The sequence below is a fragment of the Dipodomys spectabilis genome, unplaced genomic scaffold, assembly GCF_019054845.1.
Source record: "Dipodomys spectabilis isolate Male_0828 unplaced genomic scaffold, ASM1905484v1 ptg000092l, whole genome shotgun sequence".
Taxonomy (NCBI): Eukaryota; Metazoa; Chordata; class Mammalia; order Rodentia; family Heteromyidae; genus Dipodomys; species Dipodomys spectabilis.
Genome location: NW_024870769.1, coordinates 13,240,794 through 13,262,935, shown reverse-complemented (window position 1 = coordinate 13,262,935; position 22,142 = coordinate 13,240,794).

Here is a 22,142-nt window from a genome sequence, read left to right as displayed (position 1 = left end):
TAAGTATATTTTAGATATGAGGCCCTTGTCCATTGTATGGCTAGTGAAGATCTTCTCCCATTCCGTGGGCTTTCTATTGATCTTGCTAGCTATGTCCTTTGCCATGCAGAAGCTCTGCAGTTTCATGCAATCTCATTTTTACAATTGATTTGTTGTGTTTTTGGGTCTTTCTTAAGAAAATGTTGGCCTGTGTCAGTGAGCCTTAGTTTCTTCTATTCCTTCCTGTAATATTTTCAAGGGTGTCTGTTTTGACTTTGATGTCTTTGATCCATGTGGAGTTGATTCTGGTGCAAGGTGATATAAATTATATTTTTATAAATTCAAAATAGTATTTATTTTTAGTGATTATTTTTAATAAGCTCAGGAGTTTGGTTAGGTTGGAATTTGTTAATTATATAGAATTAGTTAATTATATAGAAGTTTATTTATAAGGTGGATATTTTATTAGTGAATTTACATTTGTGCTATGGACAATTCTTTTGGTGATGTTCCTCTTTTCCTCATCAATGGATAGTCTGTCTATCTATCTATCTATCTATCTATCTAGGAATAAAGTCTGTCATACATGTTCAACTATTTTTCCATCTATTCTTTCACACAGCTTTATATATGTACAAAATTAAAGGATAAAATTTTACAAACTGTTTTGGTTTGAGTCTTGGTGACCTCATTTTGAAGAGATATCATAGCATTTTAACTTTATTATCCCTTTATTTAAGATTAGTACAGAGGGTCGTGCCCTGGTGGATCATGCCTGTAATTCTAGCTACTCAGGAGGCTGAGATCTGAGGATTGTGGTTCAAAGCCAGCCCTGGCAGGAAAGACTGTGAGACTCTTATCTCCAATATACCACTCAGAAAACCAGAAGTGGTGCTGTGGCTGAAGTGGTAGAGTGCTAGCCTTGAGCTGAAGAGCTGAGGGACAGCAGCCAGGCCCAGAGTTCAGGCCCCAGCATCGACAAAAAAAAAAAAGATTAATACAGAAAAGAAAACAGCTTGGAATTTTGATTCTAGGGTCTCAGGTGTTTTTGTACTACTTAGAATAAGATGCTATAAGCACTTTTTTTTTTTAGCATATTCACAGAGCATCCTTTTGGTGGTCTTTCATTTTAGAGCCACAGCTTCCATGGATACATCTGTTTTTCATATACACTGAATGGGAAAAATTCCACTGAAAATGGGTAGGTTTTTTAGCTGTCTCACGACTATACAGCTTCATCTCTAATGCAGCCTCTGAATCAATTCATTGTGCTTGAACTGATATTATAGGGACTTGAATATGCATCTTACAAACAACAGCAGTATGACTCTCTAGAGGGCTCCTGTTCTTTAAATTTCACAACACTCTGTCTTTTGGTTTATAGGTGTTGTCTTCAAGTCTTACAGCTAATAAGATTCCAGGTGCTCCCAGCTGGGTCTGCAGATGTCTGGAATTAGGGCAGGTCCACAGCAGGGAGCTGGTTTTTGCTTTCTTTCTTTTTTTAAAAAAATGTGTGTGTGACACAGAAGCCACCATTCGCAAGGGACCTCTGAAGAGGTCGTCTGGATTAGCACAGAAGTGGATGCCAGAATCCCATGAATAAACCAGTATAGTGGAAAGAGCTATGATTTGCTGCAGTTTTATTATTAGAGTCATTCTTTTTAATGGAATTGACTCACACTGAAAAAAAAATGATTCTTGAGCATGCCAAGTGCTGAATGGAGCAACACTGGGGATGACTCAACTTCTTCCACCTGCCCTTATTAGCTTCTGCTTCCTTTTTCCTGTTAACCCTCTCACATCTGGCATTCCTTCCCTTCCTCTTCCTCTTTCTCTCCCTTCCTTTCCCCTTCCCTGTCTCACTCCTTCCTTTCCTTCATCCTTTTTTATTTCCTTCACTTTTTAATGTCATGAAATAACCCTAAAGTGCTCTGGACAGTAGCTTTTACTTTAAAAGACGTAGAAATTTTAAATCATTTAGGGATTCATCATATTTCAAAATGAATTATTTATCTAGTTGTTGATGGTAGGGTTGGGAAACATTCAGTAGATGTTTGCAAACTCTCATCTTTACATATTGTTTAGCTTGTTGAATTGATTTTCATAATGTCTAATTTTTATTTTTTCAACTCAATATGTTCACAATTAGAGCCTAAATTCTTGTAGACTGAGGGGCAAATAAAGGGAAGGTTTTTGAGGTCAAGGCAGGAGGGAGGATGTGGCTTAGCCTAGTAGGATTCCACTGGTATTCCATACTTTCCTCAATGAGCACATAACCCAGTGCCAAGCCACAGGATTGCAGGAGGCAAAAATAGCAAGACTGGCCTTAGTGAACCTCACCCTTCGAAGGTAAAGATGATAGGGAAAGAGGCTGTCAAACAAATCGCATGGAAAAATCACATGTTTTTTGAGCTTACTTTACTTGCTTATAACACATGTAGATAACAAAACATAGAGAAGAGCAATTTCATGAACCAACTAGCAGTTTTCTAAAAGCAAACCTGTTGGAAATGATCATCTTTGTTCCCATGATACTATCATTTGTTATTGGTTATCATTTCTCTCAAATGCATAGGATTTCTTGAGTCTGGTAAACCTTCCTTTGGGAAAAAGACATGGGCATATCTGGCTATAAGTGGGCACCCTACCTACCGTTCCTCTGTCCCCTACCAACTTCAGCAAGAACAAATTTAATCTTGTCCTATAAGAGGACTTTTACCTACCTTTAAAACACCCCCAGATTACCCACAGTACATAATAAAATTAAATCTTACATGACTAGTTGGTATTTGATGCCATTCAGGGCATAATAACAAGAAAAGTAACTCTGTACACGCTTATCACAGAGCATTATCTTAAGCCAAAGGATGTGTCTGATTCTCCGTTGGGTGAATCCACAGTTATGGACCCCAGGAAACTGGAATAAAGACAGAATACACTACATTTGTGTTGAGAGTGAAGATAGATGGCTTGTCTTTCTCATTGCAAATCAAGGGGAGTTGGGAATGGATATTACAGTCCATCTGCACTGTGGTAGCCATTATTAGAAATATATGTGAAGAAGCTCATCTGGACACCTGTAATGTGCTGCAGAGAAAATTAAAGGGAAACTTGGGGAAGCTACAGAACTATTTATAAAATTTTTAATAATTTTATTTGCATAAGAATTTCATGTGCAATGCATACAATATTTATTCTCTTGATTTATTAATGAACCACTTCCGTTTTCTCTGCAACCAATCTGCTACTTCCACCTTAGGGAAAGGGAAAGAAAACTGGCCAAACTAGAAGTGTACACTAGATATTATGATATAGGCAGAAGGAAACCTGGGAGGCCAAAGGAGGAAGGATAACAAGCAAGACTACATCAAGAACGAACTCCCTTCGAGGGCTTAAACAGAAATACAAAATCAGAATGGCAGTTATATGCATCACATTCAAGGCTCAAGGGAAACACTGAAAGAGAGTTTATCACATATCCCTGGAATAACTTGCAGGAGCAGAATTTGATGGAGACCCTGAAGATTTGTCATGAATTGCTCTTACCTTGGCTATCAAGGGAAATGAACTCTCACATGTTGCTTAGAAGGGGTCAGGTTCAGCTTGGGGAAGAGCTTGTGCCATGGCAGTGGTAAGGTCAATGTGACCTTGAAAACAGGATAATAGTTGGGTCATTAGGGACAAAGATGACAAGAAATTGTCACTAGAGCTTAAGTAGTTAGCCCCCAAAGTGCAGCTGTCTAGAGGAGCAACACTTTCTGTGTCCACTCAAGTCATTTCTCAGGGCAATAAGACAGACTTGCTACCACATATCAAAATAATAAAAATCAACCAAAAGAAGTTCTTTCTTCACGGAAATTGACTGGTATTTTTGTGATGAGATGTTAGAGAGATATTACGATCTTGGAGCTGGACAACACAGATGAACAAATGAAAAGTCATTTACCAGCATTTCAATTAAAAAATTATCTATCTATCTATCTATCTATCTATCTATCTATCTATCTATCTATCTATCTATCTATCATCTATGTGCATGCAAATGAAGAGGAAAAAGATATACACAAAAATATTTATGAAGCTTATGATTTGTAGATTGGACTGTAAATATTTCTCTTAAATATGTCATAGTCTCTTAAATAGGTTATATTGTTTTACATTGGTTCTGTACCCAACGTGCACATTGTCAGGCTAAATTAAGGAAGCAAGGAACCTTCAGGAATTTCAGTGGCTTAGCACATGGATGATTGCTTCATGCTCTGCTGCTTCTGAGTCGGCAGCAGGGCTCTGCTCACAGATGCTCAGTTCACGATTTCTGCAAAAAGCACACTGGATATAGATGCTCAAGTGCTGCTTTCAGGGTCCGACTCCCACATTTGTATGAATGGCTTCACGCAACCTGTGGAAGTCAGGGACCACATCTGTAGAGTGCAACTCTACAGAGTACACATTACGATCACAGCTTCTGTTTCTTTTAAATCCAGGCAAAAGCTATGTTTTAGAAATTAGATTTTGTAAGAAGCCTTTTTTCAAAATCTTTAATGGATTAAAATTTTAAGTAAATGATGGAATTCCGGTGATGCACTCAGACACTTTAGGAATGTTCCAAGTAAAGATAGAAAATCAAAATGACAATTTAATATATTTCATAATTCTTGGGTTCTCTTTGGCTTCTTACGCACCAAATTCACCCTTCTTTACTGCTTTCATTTTAAGTATTCATGTTCTATCTGCACTTGATCTGTATTCATAGTTAATTTTCATTTCTGTTTCCTGACTTTAATGTTTTATGTCATCTTTTTGGTCGCTTTCATTTGTTTTAATTTTTGTCCATTAATGTTCTTTCTGTTAAGTGAATTTGATGTTTTATTCATCTTTACGTAGTTGTGCAAATTCCATCATCAGTAATATAAACAAGAACAGATGCTGGTGGGGGTTTAGGGAAACCCAAACCCAAACCCAAACCCATTGCCACACTGTTGGTGGCAATGTAAACTGTTACAATCAATGCAGCAGCAATTGGGTGATTCCTCAGAAACTAACGATATGGTGAAACCCTAAAATCCAACCACATTATTCTTGCACATTACAAGACAGGATACAGTAAAGACATTTGCACATGTATATTTCTCTGTTTTTCTTAGGTAGAATTTCAAGTCCTTGAACTATTCATAGGACATCGTCTTTCACTTCAAATCTCTATATCTTGCATGTTTTTCAAACTCTGCCTTCCAGTGACATTTTATTCATTGTATTTCATGTTTTTTTTCTATCTCAAGTTATTTTGTTCTTACAGATACTTGGCCATATTTTTTATTAATCTGTTAGGAAAGTAAGATAGCTTGAGGAAATTATTGTGTGCTGCCGTGGATTAAATTATTTTCAGCAGTACATTAATCTTTCCCTTTGCCTATTTCATAGATCTTGTTCTATTCCTTTCAAGATTATCATTATTACTGAGCAGATATGGGGATTTTCCTCTCTTCATTTTCTGCCACTGGTGTAAATGGCATTCCTTTTGTATGAAACACTAGTTTAAGGGAACTATTCCCTCTATGATTTTATGTGGCTGACACAACTGTGTTATAGCTCTATAACAGAAGTTAGTCTTGCTTCTCATCCCCAAAGTTCAGCCAGTGAGATTCACAGTATTGAACTTCTATAAGGAAACCAGTACTCAATCTTTCCTCTTACCAAATAGTAATGGTGCACAAACGTCCCTGCAGACATCACTATTTTACTGTGTTACGCAGATGTCTCTCTTTAAATGTGTGTTGTATCCTCTAAAGAGATTTCTTATAGTAACTATGAAAAGAGAAAAGAGACCTCAGTGATTAAGTGGGTTTAAAGCTCTTATTACAGTATCCACATCACAGAGAGAGGGCCTGGCTAATGCATCTAGCATGCATGACCATAGAAACAAATCTTCCCCGCTCTGTGTTGCATCAAGCTTCTCTCACAAGTTGATTTAAGTATCATTTTCTTTTTTGTGACTGTGAAAAAGCTAAGCTATTTTTTGCATTGTGTAGAATAATTTGATTTCAATACATCAGCCCTAATTTTAATCAAAGATTTATACAACATATTTTTCTATAATAAATTGAATTATTTTTAACTGTGCTTATCTTCACTTTAATAAGAATGTGTAATAGAAATGTCTATTTTTAAACTAGGTTCAAAAGTTGATATTGTGTTTTGCTCATGATTAATTATAAGAAAAGACATTTGAGTGAGATAATATGTGTAGTATATTGCATACTATTCATCTTCATTCTGCTCTATAACTTTATCAAGGACAAAATAAATCTATCTCAATATACTTGGCACAAAAGGTTTTATTTGTTTAATGATAATTGAATTTCTTTCCCAAGAGTTGACATTCTTCATGCATTCTTTCTGAGTCATGCTGGAAACAAATCCAATAGTAGAAGATGGTTAAAATGCTCACAAAAGTGTGGAGCAAAAACCTTGCTATTACTTCAAAAGGAAGGATCAGATATAAATGAAACTTAAGTGGTTGGCAGTGGTAAGGAAAGGCTTGTTCTTCTTTGCCATATTTATGTGAGTTCAAAGACATCTGTTTCATTATTTTTGATATATATATATATATATATATAAAACAGATATATTGATTTAAAAAATTACCATGAGTTTGAGTCTACACAGAAGAAATCAATTAATGCATGGACAGCATCACAGCCCATTGACCAGGACAAGAATGAGACAGCACAGGGATGATCTCACTAGGTGCTATACCTTGTTCCAACAGCTCCTTTGTCCCAAGACCTCACTCTCTCTGCCACTCTTTCTGTCAACTGCATATAACAAAGGGGCAACTTACTGGTTGTCAGGTGTCATCCGGTTCATCAACCTAGGATATGTGGTTTTCCTTGAGGAGCAGCCAGCTGCAAGGGAGACTGAGAGAATAATAACTTGTTTCCCACCAAGATTCAAAAGCAGAAGCAGGTGGATATCAGAAAGAGTGGTGGAGGAAAGATACAACTATTGAAGAGCTTCTATATACCTTTCAGGATTTCTATAATGACATTCATCAAGGTATCATTTCTTTGTCCAAAGATAGGGCTTTACATTTAACCCATGTCTACCTGTTCTGATTCTTTAAGCTGTTGGATATCTGTATAACTTTATGTCAGCTTAGAAAAATCTTCCAATGGAGGAAAATAACATAGTGTAGTGATAACCTAATGATATGCATAACTTAATTAAAATTAATTTAATGCAAATGACAGCAATGTTGCATTTTACACACCCAGTAACAACCAAGTAGCTCATATATAAGTCATACATGAAATTGAAGCAATGGAGTTTGCATTTCCATTACAATTGTTCTATGGATATGTGGGACTGTTTCCCTAGAACCTTCTCTTCTAAAGTCTTCAGGCCTACCAGGCAATTTGGCAGCTTTATGACGTTCCAAATTGCAGATACACTAATTGACAATGCATGTTTTTTTCCTTACTTGGGAAGTATTTAAACATATTACAACACTTGTCTCACACATGTTCACTTTAGTTCTAATGCCTGTTTTTTTAAATAAACTACAAATATTACTTCCAATTACACAAATTACAATTTTAGAAAGTAGTTTTCAAAATCATGAGAGAACTTTACAACTTTGGCCAGGCGGGGTGTGGGGGGTGGGGGGGGGGGAGAAGATGGGAAGGGGAAACAAAGAAGGAGGCAACAATGCTTGATAAGAAATGTATTTATGGGGCTGGAAAGGTGGCTCAGTGGTAGAGCGCTTGCCTTGCATGCATGAGGCCCTGGGTTCGATTCCTCAGCACCACATAAGCAAAAAGAAAAAAGCCAGAAGTGGTGCTGTGGCTCAAGTGGTAGAGCGCTAGCCTTGAGCTGAAGAGTTGAGGGACAGCGCCCAGGCCCAGAGTTCAGGCCCCACTACCGACAAAAGAAAAACAAAAACAAAACAAGAACAAAAGAAATGTACTCTTTACCTTGCCCGAGTAAGTGTAACCCCTCTGTATGGTATTTTCACAATAAAAAATTTAAAAAAAAGATTCTGAAAAGAGTATCACACACTGAATGCTGGTATTAATAAATCAACAAAAATAATAATCTCCCAGGCTTGCATATGTCTAGCTATGTAGTAGACTTTCTTTATATATAATTCTGTATCATGTAATATTATTTCCCCAAACCAATCACAAGTTTATGATCCCTAAGATACTATAGGGTTTCAAAAGTTTCCTCAGTTTCTTCTTTTCTGCAACAACATTTAATTAGCTTTACTGCTTTACGAAGTGAACTCCTGTGTTTGTCAAGTATCCTTTTATGTAAATGATTTCTTCTATGAAATAAAATGACATACTGCTAAGACTGAGCTTATGAATAAGCAGAATGAACATTTCCCAATGTTACAAATGTATCATTACAGTGATTTTGAGTCTTGTTCTTCTCCACGTCAAAATCTCTGGCTTCATTACAGATGCCTAAAATTCATTCAAAACAGCAAGGCATTTATCCAAGACTAATATTAAATTGATAAGTACTGGGTAGCAATGCACTAGCAAAATGTTTCATATTAAGGTGCATGTGCCTGATATAAATTCCATCTTCCTACTACACTTTTGGATAGAATACCACCAAATGGGTTTGACAGCATCAACTTATGTATGATAAGTATGAAAATCAAGAATGTGGAGAGAAAAGGTCTTTTCAGCTGTTACCAATATTTATTAATTTATTGCTTCCTATATTATTCATTATGATTACAGAGACATTGACCAATTGAATAGAAAGTAATCTCTCTAGAAAACCTGGTTAAACTTAAAGATATTTAATTTTTATATTAGTGAAGGAAATATAATTTCCAAGATTAATCACCCAAATGTATTTAAAAACATACATAAGTTCGCAAACTATATTCCATTGCAATATTTATTTTAGTTTTGCTGGTCCTGGGTCTTGAACTCAGGGTTAGGGTGTTCTCCCTGAGCCTGTGTGCTTATATCTTGAGACACAGCTCCACTTCTCACTTTATTTTTTGGTGATTAACTGGAGATAAGAAACTTCATGGATTTTCCTGCTCAGGCTGCTCCTTAGATCTCAGCCTTCGGAATAGCTAGGATTACAGACTTGAGCCATTTTTGCCTAGTCAATAATTAAATTAAAAATCATTAAAATTATTGGATGCTGAAATCTGAGTAGTATTTAACACGGGACTGAGAAGCAGGAAAAGACTAGAAATAAGGGTTTTTTTTTCCCATTCATAATCTACGGCCTTTACCATCTAATATTGCTCATTATTATCAAACAAGATACCTAGGGCTTTCAAGTAAAAGAAATAGTTGATTTGGTCAATAAAAATTCCTTCTAATCCTAATGTTATCACAGACTCTGGCTGAAGGAAACATTTGTATCCATTTTCTAGGAAGCATTTCTTTCTCTTTACATCTGAGGGAAATGCTTACTCAATAAACTGAATTGATTATTAATTTAGACCATTTTCTTACTTAATGGTATACATTACTAGCAATACCAATGCAGACACATGTTCAGTAAACACATGTATCATCTTTTACAAGAGATGCGGCTCCTCACATACTATAAGTTAGAAGGGGAATGCTAAGAGTTGCAGGAGGTCCAGATGCCTGAGGTGTCAGATATCAGCAGCTTCAGTGATTACAACTGACATGTTCACTTTCCAGCATATACCAACCAAGAGGCAGATACAACTGTCAGGAAATTGAAGTCTACAGTATAATCTTTAGGAAAGGCCCTTAGTTTATAATTTGCTGGAAGATATTTGTTGTTTCAAGAATCCCAATGAGATTTCATCTCATCCCGGTCTAAATGTCCATGATCGTAAACACACATGAAAACAAATGCTGATCTGAGAGAATTCTTATACACTGTTTTTATTCCACAGTAACAAAGCTATGAAAGCACCCCAGATGCCCTACAGCTGATAAATAGATTAGTAAAACGTGGTATATATACATGTTGGATATATATTTAACTATAAAGAAAGATAAAATCTTATCATTTGCAGAAAATGGATAGAACTGAAGAGCATAATGTTAAGTGAAGTAAACCAGAATCAGAAGGCCAGCATCTGATAATCTATTCTTATATGTAGAAGCTAAACCTAAAAGATGTACATTCACAAGCATAAACAGAGAGAGAGGGGGATAGAGAGAGAGAAAGAGAGAGAAGGAAATAGAATAGCAATAGTAGAGGGTAAATGCTACTCATAAACACTGTGTCTATGTATAAATTTGGCATAAGGGAAAGAAGGATGGAAAAAGCAAATAATAATGGGGTTACCTTGACTAATGTATAATATACGCATGTGTAAGATTGCTTAGTAAAAAACCCCTTGAACAATTGAAAACTTTTCTTAATGAATGAAACAAAAGTAAATCAGGTCTGTTTGGGATAAGGCATTAGTGAGAATGGGAGAGTGAACTTAGAGTACAAATATGAGCAAAGTATTTTATATGCAGTATAAAAACAAAAAATACATGCAAAACTTATTTTAGAAGTAATAGAAGGATGAGGGAGAGTGACAGGGGAATCAATGTGATCAAGTTACATTGCATGCACTACAGAAACATCTCAGGGCTGGGAAGGTGGCTCAGTGGTAGAGTGCTTGCCTTGTATGCATGAGACCCTGGGTTCAATTCCTCAGCACCACATGAGCAAAAAGCCAGAAATGGCGATGTGGCTCAAGTGGTAGAGCGCTAGCCTTGAGCTGAAGAGCTGAGGTACAGCGCCCAAGCCCAGAGTTCAGGCCCCATGACTGGACCCCCCCCCCAAAAAAAACAACCCAGAAACATCTCAGCAAAACCCTAGATGCAACTACAACCAATACATTGCTAATCCAACTGTTCAGAACATACCAAGAAAACATTAATCATTAGAAAAAAATAGGCAGAGCTGTCTTTAAAAGTTAAGGGAAATGAACCCCAAGATAGGGGCACAAGGGATTTTTGTATTTTTTTTTGTTCTTTTTAATGTACTAATAATGTACTATGTGATTTTTTTTGTTTCTTTGTATGTTCTTCCCCCATGGTATAATCCCTGTTGTCACTGTATTTGATTCTGGTGTCCTGCATCTTGTATATACACTTTTCTAATTTGGGGAGGGGAAGGGAAAAAACAAAATGCTGAAACAAAGATACAGGATGACCCCTTGTAACAACGAGACGTACACGACCCTATGTTGAAAATGAACTTTACAAGTTTGCGGGGGAGGGGAAGGGAATTGGGGCTGTGGGGAGGGAAGGGATGGTAAGGACAAAACAAAGGAGGGATAACAATGCTCCATAGGAAATGGCCTCATTACTTTGCTCATGTAACTGTAACCCCTCTGTACAATATCTTTACAAGAAAAATATATGTCAAAATTTTAAAAAGTTGTATACAAGGTTTTTTCTTACTGTCCTACCTTTAGGTAACCCCTCCTCCTTTTAGTTAATATACTTACTTTGCTACAAAAATAACCCAATCTCCTTATGGTTCAAATCCATAATTATTTCTTTACGCACACTGTTTTAGATGCATGTCTATCCTCTAACTTTTGTTTTAAAAAGTAAGTTTTAACCAATGTTCTGCCACTTTATTGGATAACTTAAAATTTTCATTTTAGAAATTAAGTCATAACCTTTAGAGAGAATTTCATTTGTTTTGCCATGGATTAACAATTTTTATGCATTAATTGCTTTTATTTTTTAAAAATTATTTTATTGTGAAGAGCTGTACAGAGGGATTACAGCTACATGAATAAGGTAATGAGTACAATAATTGTCGAGCATTGTTACACCTTCTCTGTTATTCTCCTACTATCCTTTTCCTCCCCCATCTCCCTTACTCCTCCCCCCCACCATGCCCGAAGTTGTAAAGTTAATTTCCAGTATACTGTCTTGTGTGTATCGTGACAATTGGTCATCCTGTGTCCTTGTTTCAGCGATTTGTTTTTCTCCTTCCCATCCCCAAATTAGACAAATGTATATACAAGATGCAGGATACCAAAATCAAATAGAGTAACAGCAGCGGATATACCATAGGGGGAAGTACGTACAAAGGAAACACAAAAAAGCTCATAGGACATTAAAGACAGCAACAAAGAAAGACCTCTTGTGTCCATATCTTGGGCTTCATTTCACTTAGCATCATCTTATATATGGTCATATGTACATAACTTTTGAGCTTTTCTGCTCATCTGATAAAATTATCCTAAACGTATACTAACTATTGCAAATGAGGGAAACCATGGGACCTATATTTCTTTGGGTCTGGCTTATTTCACTTAATATGATTTTTTCCAAGTCTTTAGACAATTTATTTAGAACAGTAGTCTTAGCCTTTCTTCCTCCATCCTTCCACACATTTCCAGGATAAATTGGCCAGTGCTTCCTCTTTCATGAATGTATACTCAGAAAAAAATAGTTTTTTCTGTTCTTTTTATGGTTATTATTCATTTAAATGCATGCTCATTTTGGGGACTCCTTCAGCATAGCTATAATTTCTTTTTTTAATTAGTCATGAAAAGTTGAAAATTTTCTAGTTGTATTTTTATGTGTGTTCTGCCTGCTGTGGTCTTTCCCATCTGAAAAGATGCAATGTACAGTGTGCTATTTTCCAGGCTCTGCTAAGAGAATGTTAGTAAGGGTGAAAGTGGTAATAGTGACGATCACTTTGATGACAAAAATGAAGTTTTCCCTCCTTCCTTTCTTTTCTCTCCCTCTCTTATATGGACTGCACATAGAAAAAATAATACCTTTCTGCCAGGCGTGGGTGGCTCATGCCTGTAATCCTAGCTACTCAGGAGGCTGAGATATGAAGATCACAGTTCAAAACCAGCCCGGGCAGTAAAGTCCTTGAGATTCTTATCTCCAGTAAACCACTAGAAAACCAGAAGTGCTGTTGTGGCTCAAGAGGTCGAACACTAGCCTTGAGCTGAAGAGCGCAGGGACACTGCTCAAGCCCAGAGTTCAAGCCCCACAACTGACAAAAAAAAAAAAAGAAAAAAAGAAAAAAAAGAAAAAAATACTTTTCTTTTCTCTCCTTTTCCTCTCTTATATGGACTGCACATAGAAAAAATACCTCCATTGCCATTTAGCCATTTTTGAATAAATAGTGTCTGTTTTTTATTGTAATCTCTATCCTATCGCCTGTAGCATTGATTATTTTAAAATGTATTACCTTTTGCTACTGATTTCTAAGAACTCATTTATAATTAAATGAGTTGCATTGCAAAGAAAATACCATTTTTATTTATTTGTGGTGCTTCCTGTTTTGATAAAAGGAGAGTTCTACAGCCTTGTTTTAAGAATATTTTAGTGTCGATACTATAATTTATAAGAATTTTTCATGCTGCCCTCCACTTTTGTCACACTACATTTTTTGATAAAAGCACACAATAATTTAGATTCTGCCCATGCATACTGATAAGTGGTTTTGTAGTGTTTCTTGTTGTTCATGCTGTTTCTTACGTTATCTATTTCTTCTGAGGTCAGTTTTCTGTTTCTGTCATGTAGTTTCTTTTTCATACGCTGAATTTCCCTACCATCTGTGGAGCCCATGAAAGATTGGTCAGTTTTGTATGTGTTTTCCTTGGTTGTGCAGGTCTACGGGGTCAAGTTTTGTAATGATGAAAAGACATAAAAACACGGTGTTCTGGCCTGCCAAGATTAACTAAATGTGTCCTGCTTGCCAGTAACAAGACTTAGGACAAGTATTTTCTGAAGGTGTGAAAAGTTGGTCACTGTGCTACTTAAACTGTGCCTATAGAGCAAAATTTACAAACATGTACTAAAGTATCTGAAATCATTACTGCTTTTGTCTTCCACAAGCTTCTGCAGGTTCCTGAACCATATGAAATGGCCTCCATTCTGCCATAGCACCAGCATGTTCATAATATGGGTCCAAACATTGGTACAAGAGACTAGTTGCTAGAAGAAAATTACTGAATGAATATTCTATAAATTAGAGAGTACCACAACTGAGCATGTCCTGATACAGTTTGCAGCTGGACATCTGTCCTTCAGTCTGACTTGTGTGCAGGGCCTTCCAGGATCTCTATTCTAATTTGACTAATGTTTTGCCTCTTGTACATCATAAAATGAAGAAAATCTTATGTTCTGTCTGGAATTTCCATTAATTTTGATCTACTTGGTAAAAGGAGGCATCTTCAGATTATAGACCCCAGCCACAGCTGATTTTACTTCTATATGTGGGGAGATTCAGTAAGCACAACCCTATTTGCTTACATTTCTTTTCTCATGGACATGTGTTCTGAAGACACCTCCACTTTTTGATTCTCAGTCTTGTTCACATTCATCAAACATCTTGATTTTCAACAGGCATTGTTTCTTTCTGCTGACTGCAGACCGATGCTAGATACCTGCTAGAAGTGGCTGCTGAAATCTTTTTAGAAATCTGTTCTTTTTTTTTCCTGGGGCCACAGACTATGTACAGTGGATCATTAATAGCAGACAGAGATGTGGGCACACAGTTTATGCTTCAAAGAGAATGAGCACATTAATCTCATAATGATTTCCCAAGGCTGTCTACAGGTCCCTGTGGCTGCTGAGTAGATTATTTCATTTTTCTTCAATCTCCTAGGTCAACGCTGTGGTGTAGTAGCCAATTTACATACAGACTTCACCTTTGGATTTTTCTCTTACTGTTTTTGTTTTTCTATTGATTTGATGATATCTTACTATCTCATTGATGTATTTGGAAATGCTTGCCTTATGGGTTATGTGCATTCTTATCTTTGAATAATTTGTCTTATATTTAAAATTGATCAATTAGCTTGAACACAAAGTACAGTGCTGAGAAACTCATTATTTTCTATGTAGAGTAAATACTAATATTTATTTAATTAGTGGTAACATTAGGGAAATACTTGATTTGTTAGGAATGGATCGAGTCATGTAATTCAGCCCCAAAATGACCACTTGTCCCATAAGTCAAGTAAAGGGACTTGGAAAAGGGCAGAGGAAGGAGATATAATACTTGATACTGGCATGCCATGGGAGGACAGTATTATAGCCCATCCTTAGCCATCTTTGGATTACAGATACAAACTCTAGGTTTTATAGATAGTATGCTCAGTAATTAAACAGTTTAAACCACAAGGGTGGAGGGTTTCCAGAGAAATTTCAATTGCTTAATCATTTGATCAAGTCCATCAACTGTTTCCTAGGTCGTTGTTGTCTGGAAAGTGGTCTGTCTGTCCATTTGTTTATTTTCTCACTTTGGGTCAGTTTTATCTTTATGCCACAAGATGCTAAGAAATCATCTACAGTCTGAGGGACAGTTTGCCTTTTGCCACAAGATGCTTAGTGGTAAATCTGTCTTTTCTGGAGTCCAAGATGATTTTGAAGTGACGGCAGGAGCTGTCCCAGATCAAAGGGCACAGATACAAAATGGGAGCTGAATGACCAGCTTTCATCCTGAGCCCAAGTAAGAGCCAGTGCTTCTTTAGCAAAAAGGAGTTTTCAAGAACTTCTGAAAGCCTATGTGTAATTGTTTCTTAGCAAAAAGTAGTTTAAGGACTTCTTTCAAGGAGAGAACTCAGAATAAGGTACTGTGAGATGCCTTAAGGCAAAAGACCAGATAAAGTATGTGGTAATCATCATGAAATCTAAGACCGAGAAGTTTTAAATGGATGAAATGATCATATGAGGGAGGGTCCAGAGACTTGGAGAAGGCAAAGAAATATTTTATGCCATTGCATTTTTTCCATACCCATAAAAATCATCCATTTATTTTACTCCTGTGGCAAATTGTGGCAATAGTTCAGTTTTATTTACTTTCCAAGTACAGACCACCTCTTTTCCTCATCTTCTGAACCCAGATGCCTTGATGCCAAGTTTAGTTCCGGACCTTCCTTCTTGAGGTTCTCTCTTAGCATGAGTTCAGCCCCAAATTATCCATCACTCAGATACACAGCACTATTCTCTATATATACTTCCCAATAAGTAGAGTTTTCAGTGTGAAGGAATTTTTTATAATCCTTATAAAAATAAGCAACCCTGCATAATTACAGCCTAAACATAAATGCCTGATTTACAACAGGCTGCCATGACTCAGTTCTCTCTTTGCCTAAAATAGATTAAATAGTCAATTGCTTTTTCCCTAATCCAACTTTTTCCTAATCACTGTTGGAAAAGGCCGTTGTTTAGGGATAAAGGCTGGAGCCAGAGAGGTGAGGGCTTTGCTCCTCCCTCTGCTGCTTCATATTAGTGGGAATAGCTCCAGGGTGAGCTCACATTCACAGAGAATGGACTTAGAGTTTGCCTAACAAGAGGGCAAAGGGCGAATTTTTTCTATCACTATTCTTTCCACTACAGGGATCATACTGGACAGTGTAAGAAATAAATCTCCCTTGAATGTATGTATAATTTAAGAAATAAGTATGGCTCAGCCTTGATAATGCTTTTAATACCTCTCCTTCCCCACAATACTGTTTTCAGGATTTGGGTCTCTGCTGTGGGAAGATGTTTTTTCTTTTTAATGCCTTGTCTGAACACATGATTGTCATTTTGTTTTAATTGCAATTTAGTTAGGAGAATTTTTCACACTTGCTCAGCATCATACTTGAGATTTATTATTTTCAATTCTTTGTTCAAAAAGCAACAATAGTTTTTCTTCATTATTTCCAAGAGACTACCACTTTATTTTATTAGCTCTTAATACATAATTAAGGAATTGCTCATGATATTAAATTGAAACATGGATTCATGATAGCATTGGACTTTTGACAAAATAAATTTTATTCATAACAAAATAAACTTCAATATTTATTGATAAAGCATATTTTTGTATTTTTCCTAAGACACTCAATGTAGCATATTTTGAACATACCAAAAGAAGGGAGGAAAGGCCATAGTTTAAATATTCAGGTAACTATGGTTAAATTCTGATGGATACACCTTTCATTCTATATTTATGTATACACAATATTTTAAACACGAACTTACAATACCTAAGACACACATTTTCTTTTCACTTGTGAGAGGTCACATTGGAAAACAAATTCACAACTTTAATATGTTTTCTTATTAAAAAAATAAGAAAGCCAAGATAACTTTTGTTACCAAATGTCTAGTGACCATTTTCTTATGAGAAGACATACATTTTAGCCAGATAAGCTATCCCAAATCTGTAATCCTGTCTACTCAGGAAAGATTGGGGGCCATAGTCTGAGGACAGACTAGCAAAAGTCAGAAGACCCTATCTGAAATCCAAAAGCAAGAATGGGCTGGAATTGTGAATGAAGTGTTAGAGAGAAGCATGAGGCACCAGTACCAAAAACGGTGGGGGAAGTATGCCTTTGGATATTTGCTGCTCTGTTTTATGGGAAAATTTCACATGAGTAAAGTTATAATGCCTACTTCTGCAAGCCTTCTATGTCCTATGACATTGAAAAACAAAAACAAAAACAAGTTATAATGAAAATGTATGTCTAATCATTAGAATGAAATTTTCTTAAATTCTAAAATTAAATTAATGTTCTTATATGATGTAATTTTACACCACAGAACCTTTTGTATTATTTTAAATATTTTACATGATATTAGAATGAATATTGTTAGTACGATATGATAATTTGTTTTGCCAATACCAATTACTCCAGAAAAAGATGCTGGAAGATGATGAGCTCAATATCAGCTTGGTCAGGTAGCCCCGATCTCAAATGCAACATAGAAGTGCTCAAGTGGTTAGTACTTGCTTAGTCTGCAGATGACCATGAAGTAAATCACCCAAACTGCAAATGTAAATGAATTAAAACTGCCTATTTTTATGTTGAATTGAAACCCCTTTGTATAAATATTTCAAGATAAATTAAAAAATATAAATAGTTAACCTCAAAATAATTATTTATTATTATGCTGGTTTTATATTATATGTTATTATATGGTATAAGTATTATTATACCATAATGATAATTATTATTATAACTTGTATGGAGTGGGATGACTGAACAAAAAATGAAGCCTGTATTAGTAGAATTTGAATTTTCAAGTATCTATTCTATGATATAAATAAGTAGCCCTCAACGGTCCCATTGTAATATCAATTTTGTGTTATACCTCTTACAACATTACTTACTTCATAATACATTTATGTCAACATGCTTATGTGTCTCTCCATAATTGTCTCCATGAATTTTGTTTTGTTTTTGTCTGTTTGTTTTTTTTATTGTTAAAATACCGTACGGAGGGGTTACAATTACATGAGCAAGGTAATGAGTACATTTCTTATCAAGCATTGTTGCTTCCTCCTTTGTTTTCCCTTCCCATCCCTTCCCATCTCCACCCCCCCTCCCGCCCCCAGGCCCCACCCTACCTCCTCACAGGCCACTGTTGTAAAGTTAGTTTTTCGACCTAAGGTCTTGTACATCTCATTGTTGCAATGGGTCCACCTGTATCCCTATTTATACCCCTATTTGTTTTTTCCTTTCCCCTCCGCAAATTATACCAGCATCAAATACAGTGAAAACAGGGGTTATACTGTGGGGAAGGGACATACAAAGCAACAAAGATATCATCTTATAAATATGTTAGAAACAATAGCAAGAAAGAAAAAAAACCATTTTCTTCCTATCTTGGGGTTCATTTCGCCTAACATCGACTTATCTGACCTTTTCTGCTTGTCTCAGACATATACTAGTTATTGCAAATAAGGGAAACCATGGGACCTATGTTTCTTTGGGCCTGGCTTACTTCACTTAATATAATTTTTTCCAAGTCTTTCCATTTCCTAACAAATGGGACAATGCCATTCTTTCTGATGGAGGCATAGAATTCCACATTTTCTTGATCTATTCATCTACTGAGAGGCATCTGAGTTGGTTCCATATCTTAGCTATAGTAAATAATGCTGCAATAAACATAGTTGTGCTGGTAGCTTTAGTATGGTCTTGTTTGTGATCATTTGGGTAAATGCCCAAAAGTGGGATTTCTAGGTCAAAGGGGAGCTCTATGTGGAGTCCCTAGCCATAAAAGAAATGCAAATCAAAATAACACTGAGATACCACCTCACTCCAGTTAGAATGGCTATAATCAAGAACTCTAATAACAACAGATGCTGGAAGGGATATTGACAGAAGGGAACCCTATTGCATTGTTGGTGAGAGTGTAAACTTGTTCAACCACCTTAGAAAGCAGTATGGAGGTTTCTCAAAAGACTCCACATAGAGCTCCCCTATGATCCATGAATTTTTTTGTGGTATTTGAACTCATAATTTCTTGCATATTAGTCAAGAACATACAGTTTGATACACAGCCCTTTGTAAAAACTTTGTTTCTGTGATGGTATCTTGCTAATTATTACAGAGTTGCTCTCAGGTTAATCATCTATCTCTCGCCCTCCCAATGAACATACATAATTTATAGTAAGTAAAGATTCACCTATATTGTTTCTTTAAATATGATGATGAGCTTAGAAATTAACAACTAACACTATTATGAAATAGTATATTAGTAAATAATTTATATAAATTGCATAGAAAATTATTAACAAATTTTAATTAATATCCAGAGTAATTTCCATGGTACCTAAAGGAAATAATTTATGGTTGATTTTGATCTTAATCACAGTAAAGAAAAATAAAAACTCTAAATGACTGCCTTATTTATCCCTAAAAGATGATAGAATATCTGTGATGCTCAATATAATATTGGTGTTTTTATACTTTGTTGCTTGTGTTCAAAATAATATTTTTGAAATTCATCCATGGTTTTAACTTATATACACTTTGTTTACTCTTTCTGCTCTGTAGCATTCCAATTTATAAATGATGTCACCAACTTTTTTATGTGTATCTCTTTTAAACTACAGTACAAGATGATGGGGTGAGCATTTTTAGTTCCTATGTATGTATTTAAATATATAACAAGCTATGTTTTAATATTTACGTAATCTAATCTTTGCACCAAAGTGTGTCTGTCTTTAGGAGATAAAGAAAATATTTTTCCCAAATACTTACTTTCCAACCAGCAATCTGTGAATGTCATATTAGCCATGTTACTTACATACATAACATTGAATACTTAACTTGTATTTTTGATTATAAAAACAAACAGTTTTTATAATTTATGTGTATGTCATTACTAGAGTTTGAACTCAAGGCCTGGACATTATCACTTAGTTTGTTCTGTTCAAAGTTGGTTCTCTACCACTTGAGCCACAGACTTGAGTCACGATTTCATTTCTAGGTTTATTTTTTAATGGTTAATTGGAATTGAGTCTCATGGAATATTCTCCCTGGACTGGCTCTTTGCTGTAATCCTCAAATCTCAGCCTCCTGTATAGCTATGATTACAAGTGTGAGACATGAACACAGCTATATTTTGTAATTTTTTAAGAAGTGACTATTCCAAAAGTTTAGCCAAACTTTTTTTGGTTTTCTGCTTTTTAATTATTTAATTATATCTATTTATATGCATATATAAATACATATGTATAAATATATATATGTATATATATACATACATATTTAGTTGGTTAGTTAGTTACCTAATTCTAAGCCTTAAATTTGGCTGAATTTCTCAGTGGTGGATTCTTTTGAAGAAAATAAAAATCCCTTGTAGGAATGGGTTTAGTTTGTCTTTTATATTATTGTCACCATCTTCAGTGTCCTTAAAAAAAGTCCCCTTTCCATTATGAGGTCATGAAGATCAATTGTGTTATTTCTTCTAAGCTTTATTTTGCCTTTGACATTTATATGCACCATCAGCCATGTGTAGATTTATGGATACAATGTGAGGTAGATGTACAGTTATTCATTTGTTTATGGGCTATATCCACTCTTCTCTGCATATTTGTGACAATGAATCACAAAACATGCCTGTTGGCTACAGAACATTCCTTCTGGATTTTCACAAGTGCTTCAAATGTGAAGCATAAATTACAAATGCTTCTGAGATTCATAGTAACTCACTTGAACCAAAGTAACTGTTGTCAAAATTCCATCCAGATTTTTCTCTTTGCTTTGCCTATGAATTCCCTTTTGCATTTCATGGGTTTGTTTGTCTATTTTGGAGTCTCTCTATACTGTTTTGATTACTAATGAAGTACAAATGTTGATGTTTGGTTATTTTAATTCTATTTCCTTTTGTTAACTTGATTATCTCCACTATTTTTCTATTATTATTATTATTATTAATTATTTGTATGTGTGTTTATATGTGTATTTATTGGTATTGGGATTTAATTCTTCATGGCCTTTCCCTATCACTTACTTTTTTGCTCAAGGCTGTCTTTCTACCACTTGCTCCACACCTCCAATACAGCTTTTTGGTGACTGATTGGAGGTAGAGTCTCATGCACTTTCCTGCCTGGACTGGCTTCAAATTGCTATCCTCAGATCTCTCCTCCTGTGTAGCTAGGATTATAGGAAGGAGGCTCTAGTGTTCATCTATCTTCACTATTTTTAATTCTTTGTATTTCTATATATTATTTATAGGTAGCTTGTGAGCCAAGTGTTGGTAGCTCATGTGTATAATCCTAAATATTCAGGAGGAGTATTGAACCTGAAGATTGAGGGTCGAAGGTAGTTCAGACAGATAAATACCTTAGATTCTTGTTTATAGTTAATCACCAAAAGCCAGAAGTGTAGCCATGGCCTGAGTAGTAGAAAGAGACAGTCTTGAAAGAAGATGCTAAACAAGAGTTTGAGGCTCTGAGTTCAAGCCCCACTATTAGCATGCGCATATGCACAGAGAATTATCTTGTGAATTTACACAAACACCTATGACGTATTTTGATTTTGATTATGTGAAGTCCTTAGATCAGTAAGGAATAATTGACAATATATAATTGTTGTAATTAATGAATATAATACTTCCATCTATTTCTTCCAGCATTTAACATTTCCCCTATTATTATTCTCTTTCAGGCATTGCTTAACTCTTACTAGATTAATTACTAGGCAATGAATTTTTCTGATATTCATAAAATTTTCTATGTGCTATGATATAGCAGAGTAATTTTTTCTTGTGACTATAGATAGGTGGTTTATGGAGAATACTTATTTAATAATTCCTTGTGGGACAGACAAAAACTGTTTCTGAAATGCACAATTTACATGTCATACTTATTTGAAAAGAGGAACACTTTGAGTTCTCATATAATAACGTCAGAGTTTTATTTAGCCTTTCACTTCC